Source organism: Primulina tabacum, chromosome 13, assembly GCF_025594145.1.
Source record: "Primulina tabacum isolate GXHZ01 chromosome 13, ASM2559414v2, whole genome shotgun sequence".
Lineage (NCBI taxonomy): Eukaryota > Viridiplantae > Streptophyta > Magnoliopsida > Lamiales > Gesneriaceae > Primulina > Primulina tabacum.
Window position 1 is genome coordinate 22104679 of NC_134562.1, and position 12665 is coordinate 22117343.

Genomic DNA, 12665 nt, shown 5'->3' on the forward strand with positions numbered 1-12665 from the left:
GTTAAGATAAAAGACCATGCCACCTAAAGAGTCGAAGGTGAGGGCAGTGTGCCACGACCTATAGATGACTTTGCTCAATTGCTCCAACAACAAGCGAAAGTCCATGGGGAGCAGAGATACATCAATTACTTGAGATGCAACAGACTACTCATGAGCAGGCACACGCACAAGCCATGCTACCCAGACAAGGACCTATTCAAACAGATGTGTATGATCGTTTTCGACGTCTGAATCCTCCGGAATTCAGGGAAACAACGTTCCGTCAGTAGCAGAAGAGTGGATTAAATAATTGGAATTCATCTTCTCCTACCTACACATGGAAGATGCCGACAAAGTAGCTTGTGGCATCTTTTCGTTAACAAAACATGCAAGGATTTGGTGGGAGAGTGCAAGGGTGATATTACCTGCGATACCATTGACGTGGGAAACATTTAAATCCATGTTTTACAACAAATTTTTTAGCAAAGATGATACGAATCCTCGTACGAATGAAAGGCAAGCACGAATATATAAATCGCACCCTCAATTCAATAACAAACAAGGAACGATTATTTTGTCCCGATCTTTTGAAACAAGTAACGATTTTGTGATATTCACCTCTAAGCGATTATAACTTAGCAACAAATATCAACGATAAAATAATTGAATTTCAAACGAACCTTCAAAGAATTTGTTTTGACAATCCGTGCGAAGAACAATCGACAAACGCCACAAATATGTAATTTTTGATAAGTTTGATTTTGATAAACACAAAGCACAAGCTTTGCAAATTGAGAGAAAACTCAAGAACTTTTATCTATCATTTATTATTCGTTCATGGTCTGATACACTGAATATATATTCAATAAAGTATGAAAAAGTAGTGTAAAAAGGCTTAATTATGATAACAAGCAAATTTGACACGGAAGTTGACAAAAGACCGCGGGTGCGCTGCAGACTGGACCGCGGGTGCGGTGCCGCTTCGGCGAAGTTCGGATGCAAAGGACCGCGGGTGCGGTCCTTTTAGGAGCGCAGGTGCGCTCGCCTTCCGCGGGTGCGCTCGCCTTCTGACCGCGGGTGCGGTATAGCTTCGGCAATATTCTCTTAAATTTGATTATTATGGACCGCGGGTGCAGTCCCTGAACTGGCGCGGGTGCGCTGTACTTTCGGCAATTGAACTTGAATAACATTCCAAAAACCTCCAATATTATTCCCATGATTCTCAACCTCCTCTACTTTAGACATCCAACTTGTAGGACTTCCTTGATAGCTCATCATGAGTCCTTGAAGTGCATCTTTAAACTTCTTACTCCCGTCCCCTCGTTATAGGTCCTTCGGTATATTCTTTGTTGAACTCCACCACTTGCTTGAATATGCTTGATTCATCATCTTTAATCACAACCAAGCTTGAAAGTCCGCGGCAACAACGCATCTTAAATCTCCTTTCAACCATTAGCACGTAACACCCGGTCAGATTCGTATCATACTCCGCTTCTTCAAAAAGATTTGTCCTCAAATCTTGTCTACCTACATAAAAACGAAGCAAGTTAGTAATAACAAGAAGTATATTATCAACATGCTTACCATTAAGCTCAAGATTGTAGGTGTTATTGTTCATGTGCTCCTTCAATGCTTTGAGCCCTAACTCCATGGTTGCCTTCACTGTCAATATAACAACCTCACCATACACCAATTGACGAGTGACACCAAATGATAAGATATCACCTTGTTAGACCTAGTTAACACACAAGTGAAATTCATACACGTGTACGACCATAGCTCACTAGGAATAAGATATAATTGATGCAACATATAAGAATCTAGCTTAGATTCCCTTTCCCTATATCCAATGCACCATTGACTACACCACTTAACATACTTCTTCATATGCAACCATAGTAAAATTTCATGCATCCTATCTATGGCTCTAATTACTTCATAGCTGCCACTCAAACAAATATCATGTGCCTCCATATCATGCGTGCAATGAGTGTAGGATGAAAAATTTATTCTTGTTAAACATGTTTTCATCATGAACAAAGAAACAGTCATGTTCATCCTTGCCCCCCTCAAAACCATCATCAAACAAGCATAAATCATGCAAATAGAACACCCTAAATATACTATCCATGTAATCTTCACAATCATCACTAATCAAGTATAAATCATGGAAATAAGACACGTCACGTGTACTATCAATGCAATATCTTATCTCATCACAAAAATTTAAGTCTAATGCATATAAACCCTTGTAGCAAACAAATCCTACTAACTTAGTAACTCGTGGAAAATCAAAGTTCATAAAAAGTACATGCATTTCATCAATAGTCTCACATCCATAACAACCAAGGAATAAAGACAAACTGACACCTGGTCCTCTAACCACCAAACTTGCAACCTGTTCTACAAATTCTTGAAAACAAAGCAATACAACTTTAAAGTAAGGAAGAAAGTCATACCTCATAGTTGTTGTGTTGGCAACTAAACTTACCTCATCGCGATGGTACTTGTATTCTCGAGGCTCGGACCCTTGGGTTCTCCCTTTAGTAAAACTCACTTGTCTCCTTGGTATGACAACCCCAAGAACCTGCAAATAAGAAATAGCAATGCTCGGAATTGAACCGGCTATATCATCACCATAACAATAAACCAATTTGTACAAAGGTACATGAAATGGTTTATGCAAGAATAAGCATCTTTCCATCTCTCTTTTGGGCCATAAAGTTCTTTTTCGTTTTATTTTCTTTGGCCTCTTTTTCTTGTTCTTTTCTCTCTTCTTTCTTTTCTATGGCCATCTCACTCTTTTGTTCTCTCTTTCTTTCGGCCCACTCAATGATTCACTGTCCACAAGGTTTTGTTTAACAGTATTTGTATCATCAACCAGTGAAGTACCATCATCTATCAATTCACCTTCCACCACATACTGCTCAACACTCGTGCCAAGAACCAGCGTAGTATTTTCATCCTCAATCTCCCCAACCTCAACTTCATATTCAGGTTCAACAGATGATTCTACTATGGCCACCTTATCACGTGGACATTGATTGATATCATGACCAATTTCTAAACACCAACAACATATAATATCACAAGTACTAAAATTTGAGTTTTTACTTGTACCTTGATATTCATATTTGCTAGCTTCAACTCTCGACTCATTCTTTGGCCTAGCAATGAGTTTCTCTTCCAAGCTTGTCCTCCACGTGGATATCAACGACTCCCCATGCAAACCACGTTCACCTCTTATGCCAAATCCTCTATCTTCCTCACATCGCATATCGTCATCCCTATCCAAATGCGACGCTCTATCCCCCCCAAATCTACTACCTCGTCTATTCCCATCAACATGCCTATCATATATCTCCTCTTCTTCACACCTCCTATATTTTTTTCGTAGAGGCTTAAACTTCTTCTCCCACATTTTATCCAACCCTCCTAACAATGATTGAAATTGACGATCGTCAATCATTATACCTGCAAGAAAAGGTTAGTATAAAACAATAAAAGATAAGTTTCCTCACCACGAATCCTCACTGGTCACTCCAATGAAAATTCACTCGACTCTCCTTTTTTTTTTCTCTTTTTTCTCACTACAAAATACTCACCGGTCACTCCAAAGAAATAACGCTCGCACTCAAGTGTTTTCACTCAAATTTGATGTTCTTTCTAAGATGTGCTCAAGCTTTTTACTTGTATATCAAACCAATCAGACTCAACTCGTGGACACTCGCAACTGTCTCACTTAGACTGTGCAAAGCCAAGAAATTTGATATTTTTTTTTATTGTACTCGAAAATATATGGTGCACTCGAAAATTCCAAAGAACAAACACAGAATTTTCGAAAATTCACAGATCCACAAAAACTAAGAACGATAGGATAACGCAGATCTGAAAACAGAAACGAAAGGATAACACAGATCTGAAAAAGAACAAAGGATAACACGGATCTGAAAACAGAAACGAAAGGATAACACTGATCTGAAAACACAACGAAATTTTATAAAGATCTAAAAATAAAACGAAGGAATAACACAGATCTGATAACAGAACGAAATTTATGTTTTTCTTTCTTATATATATATATATATTTTTATATAGAAAGATTTGACAATAGAAACGAAAGGATCCCACAGATCTGATAACAGAACAAAATTTTAGACAGATCTTAAAATTAAGAACAAAATACTTACTTGAATTTCAATGAGCCAAAGCTCTGATACCAAATGATACGAATCCTCGTACGAATGAAAGGCAAGCACGAATATATAAATCGCACCCTCAATTCAATAACAAACAATGAACGATTATTTTGTCCCGATCTTTTGAAACAAGTAACGATTTTGTGATATTCACCTCTAAGCGATTATAACTTAGCAACAAATATCAACGATAAAACAATTGAATTTCAAACGAACCTTCAAAGAACTTGTTTTCACAATCCGTGCGAAGAACAATCGACAAACGCCACAAAGATGCAATCTTTGATAAGTTTGATTTTGATAAACACAAAGCACAAGCTTTGCAAATTGAGAGAAAACTCAAGAACTTTTATCTATCATTCATCATTATTCGTTCATGGTCTGATACACTGAATATATATTCAATAAAGTATGAAAAAGTAGTGTAAAAAGGCTTAATTATGATAACAAGCAAATTTGACACGGAAGTTGACAAAAGACCGCGGGTGCGCTGCAGACTGGACCGCGGGTGCGGTGCCGCTTCGGCGAAGTTCAGATGCAAAGGACCGCGGGTGCGGTCCTTTTGGGAGCGCGGGTGCGCTCGCCTTCCGCGGGTGCGCTCGCCTTCTAACCGCGGGTGCGGTATAGCTTCGGTAATATTCTCTTAAATTTGATTATTATGGACCGCGGGTGCAGTCCCTGAACTGGCGCGGGTGCGCTGTACCTTCGGCAATTGCACTCGAATAACATTCCAAAAACCTCCAATATTATTCCCATGATTCTCAACCTCCTCTACTTTAGACATCCAACTTGTAGGACTTCCTTGATAGCTCATCATGAGTCCTCGAAGTGCTTCTTTAAACTTCTTGCTTCGTCCCCTCGTTATAGGTCCTTCGGTATATTCTTTGTTGAACTCCACCACTTGCTTGAATATGCTTGATTCATCATCTTTAATCACAATCAAGCTTGAAAGTCCGCGGGAACAACGCATCTTAAATCTCCTTTCAACCATTAGCACGTAACACCCGGTCAGATTCGTATCAAAAGATGTACGAGCCAAGAAAGCCAGTGATTTCCTCAATCTAAAACAAGGAACCATGTCAATGACTGAGTATATACAACAATTCGAGGCTGGAGTCCAATATGTACCATATATTGCACAAGATGACACCACTAAGGGCGAACACTTCATGCGGGGACTTCGCTCTGAAATTAAAAGAGATGTACGGATGTCGAAAGTTGCTACGTATGGGGAGATAGTGGAAAGAGCAATTATGGCAGAACAGGATGAACAAGACATTGATAGAGACAGGCAACAGCGAAGGCAGCAGTACTTTCAGAAGAGCCAATGAACAGGACAAGGCAATAAGACCGATAACCGAGGTACTAGACCCGAGGAATCCCGTGACAAAGGTCCCCCTCCATGTAAAGAACAGGACGGACCAGCTTGTCCTAAATGTGGCAAACTTCACGGCGGGGAATGTATGCAAGGTTCCAATGTTTGTTATCGTTGCAAAAAGCCAGGGCATCTCGCTAGGAATTGTCCAGGGAGTTCTGAGAAAGTACAGAGACGCCTTTTCTCCATGACTAAAGGGGAAGTGGATGCGGTTACATCGATGATCACTGGTATGTTCTTGATTTCTGGTATCACTGCTATTGTTTTACTAGATTCAGGAGCCATGCATTCCTTTATTTCGGATTCGTTTGTAAGGAGACTGGGCATTACAGCAAGTACAACAGAGACACAACTCGCCATAGCCTTACCTTCCGGGCAAGAATTACATACATATCAGATTGTGCGAGGCTGTCAAATATATGGCCAAGGCCATCAGATGTATGCTGAATTGATAGTTTTGAAGATGACCGATTTTGATGTGATATTGGGAATGAATTGGCTCTCGAAGTACAAAGTTACTATTGATCGTGGCATAAGACGATCAAGTATGCACCAGTAGGAGCTGAACCATTCACAGTAGCAAGTGCAGATATACCCTTTCCTCTTCAGATAATCTCTTGTATGAAGGCCTATAAAATATTACAAAAGGAGTGTCAAGGATATTTTGTTTGTGAATTTTCAGAGGTATTTCCCGATGATGTTACAGGCTTACCCCCAGATAGAGAGATCAAATTTGTAGTTGATATTGTGGCAGGAACTCATCCGATCTCAAAAGCTCCTTATAGATTAGCTCCTACAGAAATGAAAGAATTGTTACAAGAGTTACTTGATAAAGGATTTATTAGACCGAGCTTTTCACCGTGGGGTGCACCTGTTTATTTGTGAAGAAGAAAGACGGTACCCTTCGTCTGCGTATTGATTATAGGGAGTTGAACAAGGTGACAATCAAAAATTAATATCCACTCCCCAGAATTGATGATTTGTTTGATCAATTACAAGGAGCTTCCATCTTTTCGTAGATTGATTTACGATCAGGATATCATCAACTAAAAGTGAAATCCGTTGATATCTCAAAGAATGCCTTCCAAACCAGGTATAGGCATTATGAATTTCTTATAATACCATTTGGACTAACAAATGCATCAGCAGCTTTTATGGATTTAATGAACAGATTTTTCAATCCATTTCTAGACAAGTTTGTGATTGTGTTTATGGATGATATTCTCATCTACTCACGAACTGTAGAGGAGCATCGAGAACATCTGGAATTAGTTTTGCAGACTTCGAAGGATAAACATTTATATGCCAAATGGAAGAAATGTGAATTTTGGCTTGAACAAGTAGCATTCTTTGGCCATATTATCTCAACAGAAGGCATATCAGTGAATCCAAGCAAGATAGAAGCTGTTAATAACTGGCTACGACCTACCACTGTTACCGAGGTACGTAGTTTTCTTGGGTTAGCTGGTTATTACCGGTGGTTTATAGCGGAATTTTCTAAGATAGCATTGCCTTTGACTGCTTTAACTCGAAAGAATGTGAAATTTGTATGGAACGAAGCATGTAATCGCAGTTTCCAAAAGAAAACAGTTTGTATGGAACGAAGCATGTGATCGCAGTTTCCAAGAGTTAAAAACAAAATTGACATCAGCACCGGTCCTTGCGATACCCGAATGACATGGATATTTTATGGTATACAGTGATGCTTCGAAACAAGGTTTAGGAGCAATCCTAATGCAGCACGGGAAGGTCATTGCTTATGCATCAAGACAATTGAAGGAATATGAAAAACACTATCCCACACATGATTTAGAACTTGCAGGAGTGGTATTTGCGTTGAAAATAAGGGCCATTATCTGTATGGCGAACGGTGTGAAATATACACGGACCACAATAGTTTGAAATATTTATTCACGCAAAAAGAACTGAATATGCGACGACGACGTTGGTTGGAATTGGTGAAAGATTATGATTGTGTTATTAATTATCATCCATGTAAAGCCAATGTTGTTGCAGATGCGTTAAGTTGAAAGTCCATTTCTATTGCTGCAATGCAATTACAAGAACAAATTTCATGGGATTTACAGAACTTGAAAATTGATGTTATTCCAAAAGGAGCTGCAATCTAGTTATCATCTCTCATGGTACCTACACTTGCAGACAGGATCAAGGCCGAATAAAATGCAGATAATGAATTACAACAACTGAAACAGAGAGATGAAGAAAAAGGAAATTTGAACTTTGAATTGAATAGGGAAGAAATATGGACATATCGAGTAAGACTGTGTGTAAAAACAAGGAACGATAAGAACTGACATTCTTATTGATGCTCATGCTACACCCTACTCGATCCGTCCAGGAGGCACGAAAATGTACAAAAATTTGAAACCATTATTTTGGTGGCCAGGTATGAAAAAGGACATTGCTCAATTTGTTGCACAATGTCTAACTTGTCAACAAGTCAAGAATGAACATCAAAGACCAGCAGGACTCCTGAAACCACTACCCATTCTTGAGTGGAAATGGGAACACATCACAATTGATTTCATTCTTGGTTTGCCAAGAACACAGAGGGTTTAATGCTATATGGGTTATTGTGGATCGACTTACAAAATCAGCTCACTTTCTTCCGGTGAAGACCACATACACGATGAATCAATATGCAGTGAAGAATACATCAAAGAGACAGTGAGACTTCATGGCATCCCATTGTCCATTGTATCTGATAGAGATCCCAGATTTACGTCTGCATTTTGGATGAGTTTACATTATGCTATGGGAACTCGATTGTCATTTAGTACGGCGTTCCATCCTCAAAATGATGGACAATCAGAACGAGTGAATCAGATCTTAGAAGATATGTTGAGGGCATGTACTATTGACTTTCCAGGTAGTTGGGACAGTAAACTACCGTTGGCTGAGTTTACATATAACAATAGCTATCGATCAAGAATTGGAATTGCACCGTATACTGCATTATATGGTAGAACATCTCGCTCTCCAGTACATTGGGATGAAGTAGGAGAAAGAAAATTATTAGGCCTTGAATTGGTACAAAAGACAGCCGAATTAGTAACCAAGATCAGAGAAAGAATGCATACTGCCTAGAGCCGACAGAAAAGCTATGCTGATGTGCGACGTTGTCGATTGGAATTTCAGGCTGGTGACCATGTATTTGAAAAGATATCACCATTGAAGGGAATTTTGCGTTTTGGTAAGAAGGGAAAATTGAGTCCAAGATATATCGGTACATTTGAAATCTTGGAAAGAATAGGAGACAGGGCCTACCGAGTTGTTTTACCACCGAACTTATCAAATGTTCACAACGTTTTACATGTTTCCTTGCTACGAAAATATTTTGCCAATCTTTCTCACGTTCTTCATTACGAACCATTGGAGCTTGCATCGAATCTCTCGTATGAAGAACGGTCGGTCCAAATCCTCGATAGGAAATCAAAAGTGTTACGAGGCAAGGAAATACCTTTGGTGAAACTATTATGGCCCAATCATGCAATTGAAGAAGCAACTTGGGAGCGAGAAGACGAGATTCAGTAGAAATATCCTGAATTATATGGTACATCAAATTTTGAGGACGAAATTCTTTGAAGGAAGGAGAATTGTAATGCCCGGTTACTCGTACAAATGAAAATATGGCGGTTTTTTACGGGTTTTAGCATAATGATTTGAATATTGATCCAAATTATGTGAGGCCAATACCATTAGAAAGCTAAGATATAATGCTACGACTTTCATGTTTTAGGTTTTGTCCGAATCATTGTGGAAGACAAGCCAAAAGTGCCCCGAAGAGTGTCGTGTATACTGTCATTTCCTCACTGACACTTGTTAGGAGAATAAGCATAACTTTTTAGTGAGACCTCCAAATTACATGAAACAAGTTGCTACAATTTTCATGTTTACCACTTTTTCAAATTATGAATGGAAGAGCGTTGTCTGGAGCGATCTTTGATGAAGCAGTGCGCGGAGGCAGAACATGTGGTGCCCGAGCGGTAGAAAATGACCGCCCGAGCGCCGGTGCACAAAATTTTCATCTTTTGGGCAGAATGTTTGGCGCCCGAGCGGTAATATATTATCGCCTGAGCGCCGCTGAGTATAAGAAAAGGATAAGTTTCGAAATTTCAAGGCTTCTTCAACATTTCTTCATTTCCTTACAGCATAAGCTCGAAGTAAACCAAGAAACCCATGCTCCAAAAGCTCTCTTTCTTCATTTCTTTCATCATTTTGAAGTAGGAACTTAGTTCTCCATCACAAGAACTTTATAAAAGTGTGAGTTTTCATCTCGTTTGGTTATTATAATTGTTGAGGATCAAACTTCACCTAGAATAGACATAGTAATTGAATTATTGATATGTTTGACAGCATAGGAACGAGAAACATCGTCTCAAACCAGTGTTCTTATGCTTGGACTGTAAGTTGGCATGTTCTTGAAGTAATACATGAGTAATATTATGATTTCAAATACTTCCCATTGATTATTGCTACATGTACATTGTTAGTATCTTATTGATGAAAACATAGCACCATATTCCATTGTTATGTATTAAATATGTAAGAAACTCATGAATATTGATAATGAGTGCTATGTTACGAACATGAACATGAAAGAAAACTGAATGATTTTTACATGATATAGAGCTTGTTGACATCATGGGTGGTTTTAAGTCCTAACCTATTGGTCAATATATGTTTATGGGGCGTGAAGTTGCCAAAGGTTGCTCCCTGACGTCCAACACAGTAGTAGCTATATAATAAAGCAAGCACGGTAGTACAGGTCAACTGATGAAGCTCAAGTACAAAAATGAACGTGAAAATATGCTATGATATGACGTGGTTTAAATATTCATTGTTGCTCACGACTTGATATGTATGTTCCTTCTACGCATATTGATACGTATAAGTGCCAACTTATTGAGTTTTATAAACTCACGTAGCTCATGTATTACAGGATCAGGTAGTGAAGATGCATAGGATGCCGGTTCGCTAATGGATGTTTGTGACGTGTCTCACCTCGACAAGAACCGGGACTTATTATTGTATAGCTTCCGCATATGTATTGTACTAAAATATGTCAGGGTTTGAACAAGTTTTACGATGTTTATGTGTAATGACCCGAATCCTTGCTTTGAATGAAGTATTAATTAAGAGATAATTAATTGTTGTTATTAAGTTTAAATGTTGTATGTTTATTAGTCTGTTTAGTAGTGGCTCGGGTAAGGGCGTTACATATGGTGGTATCAGAGTATGCAAAGATTTTTGGGCCATTAGAAATTCTGTTTTGAGGATTTAGAGGTTGTTTTTTGTTTCCTTTCAAATGTCAGAGATGGAATCAGTCACGTTAGTGTGGGACATGGCCGTTATGGCGACGATGAGGGTGGGCGAGAACATCGTCGTAGAGATCGTGACGGAAGGAGTCACCGAGATCATGATGAAAGGAGACGTAGAAACCGTGTCAACATTATGGATTTCATGAAGATTGGACCTCCTCCGTTGACAGGAGATGAGAATGCTGATGTTGTTGAAGCTTGGGTCGATATCATGGAGCAGTGTTTTCGAGTGCTGCACTATGACGAGGATGAGAAGATGGAGGTAGCCGATTTCATGATTCAAGGAAAAGCTCAGAAATGGTGGAAACCTGTTTCTGCTATTCTAGTTCAGTAGCATGGGCAGATTCGTTGGGAACATTTCTGACAGGCTTTCATCAATCATCACTTTCCGCCAGCTCTTCGTCAGGCGAAGGAGATGGAACTGTTGACCATTAAGCAAGGAGATTCGAACATTGAGGATTACCAAAATCGTTTTACGGATCTGTTGCCGTATGCTCCTCACTGATATTCTCACTTTTTGAATGGTTTGAACCAGGAGATTTTTGATCGGGTTTCTGTCTTTGATGATCCTACTTCGTACGAAGGATTAGTGAATCGTTGTCGTCAAGCCGAGATCAGTATTGCTAGGAGGAAGGCTATGCAAGCTAGCAAAAGTTCTAGTTCGTTGGGACCAAGGGGTCAGTCTTTCAAGAAGTCTGCATCTTTTTCTTCTTCCGGTTCTGGAGGGGTGCACAGCTTTGGTAGGAAAAAGATGCAATGTGGCCACTTCGGAGGTAATCACCCGACGGAGAATTGTCGAAGAGCAACAGGTGAATGTTTCAATTGTGGTGGTTTTGGTCACATGAAGAGGGATTGCCCTAATTTGGAGAATCAGAGTGGAGGCGGATGTTCTATGACAAGGTCTTATAGTGGAAAACAGTCTGAGGCCACTGTGCAACATAAGGGTTTTCCTGCTCAAGGTTCTCGTCGTGGAGGAATATCGCAAGGATCTCAGCAACGCCCACGTGTCAAGAACAAGCTGAGGAGCATAACGAGAGAGTCATTGCAGGTAATTTTCTTTTATGTGGTATTCCTACATATGTATTGATTGACACTGGGGTATCGCATTCATTCATAGCATCAATGTTTGTTAAGAAGCATAAACTACCCTACGTGTCATTAGATGTTTTGTTGTTGGTGTTTACACCGATGGGACAAGAGGTTTTAGCTAAGCGACTTGTAGTAGACTGTTTGTTAGAGTTTGAAGGAAAATACTTATCTGCCAATTTGATGATATTGGCTATGGAAGATTTCGATTGTATTATGGGAATCGACCTATTGACTAAGTATAGAGCGACGGTAGATTGTTATCAACAAATCGTTCAGTTTCGTCCAGAAGGTGATGAGAATTGGTTCTTTGGGCTCGACCTCCAATGCCAGTAGTGTGCTGTAAAGACACAACGGGCTTTAGCGAAAGGAGGAGAAGGATACCTCATTTATGCTGTTGATGTAGCGAAGGATGTAATCGACGTGAAGAACATTCCAGTTGTCGATGAATTTCCTGATGTTTTCCCCGATGAAATTCCTGGATTTCATCCAAAGAGGGAAGTGGAAGCGGAGATATAGTTGGTACCAGGAACCGCACCTATCTCCAGAGCGCTTTATAGATTGGAACCAACAGAGATGAAAGAGTTGAAACAACAGTTACAAGATCTTCTTGACAAAGGGTATATTAGACACAGTGTGTCTCCTTGGGGAGCACCAGTGTTGTTCGTTAAAAAAAAGGATGGG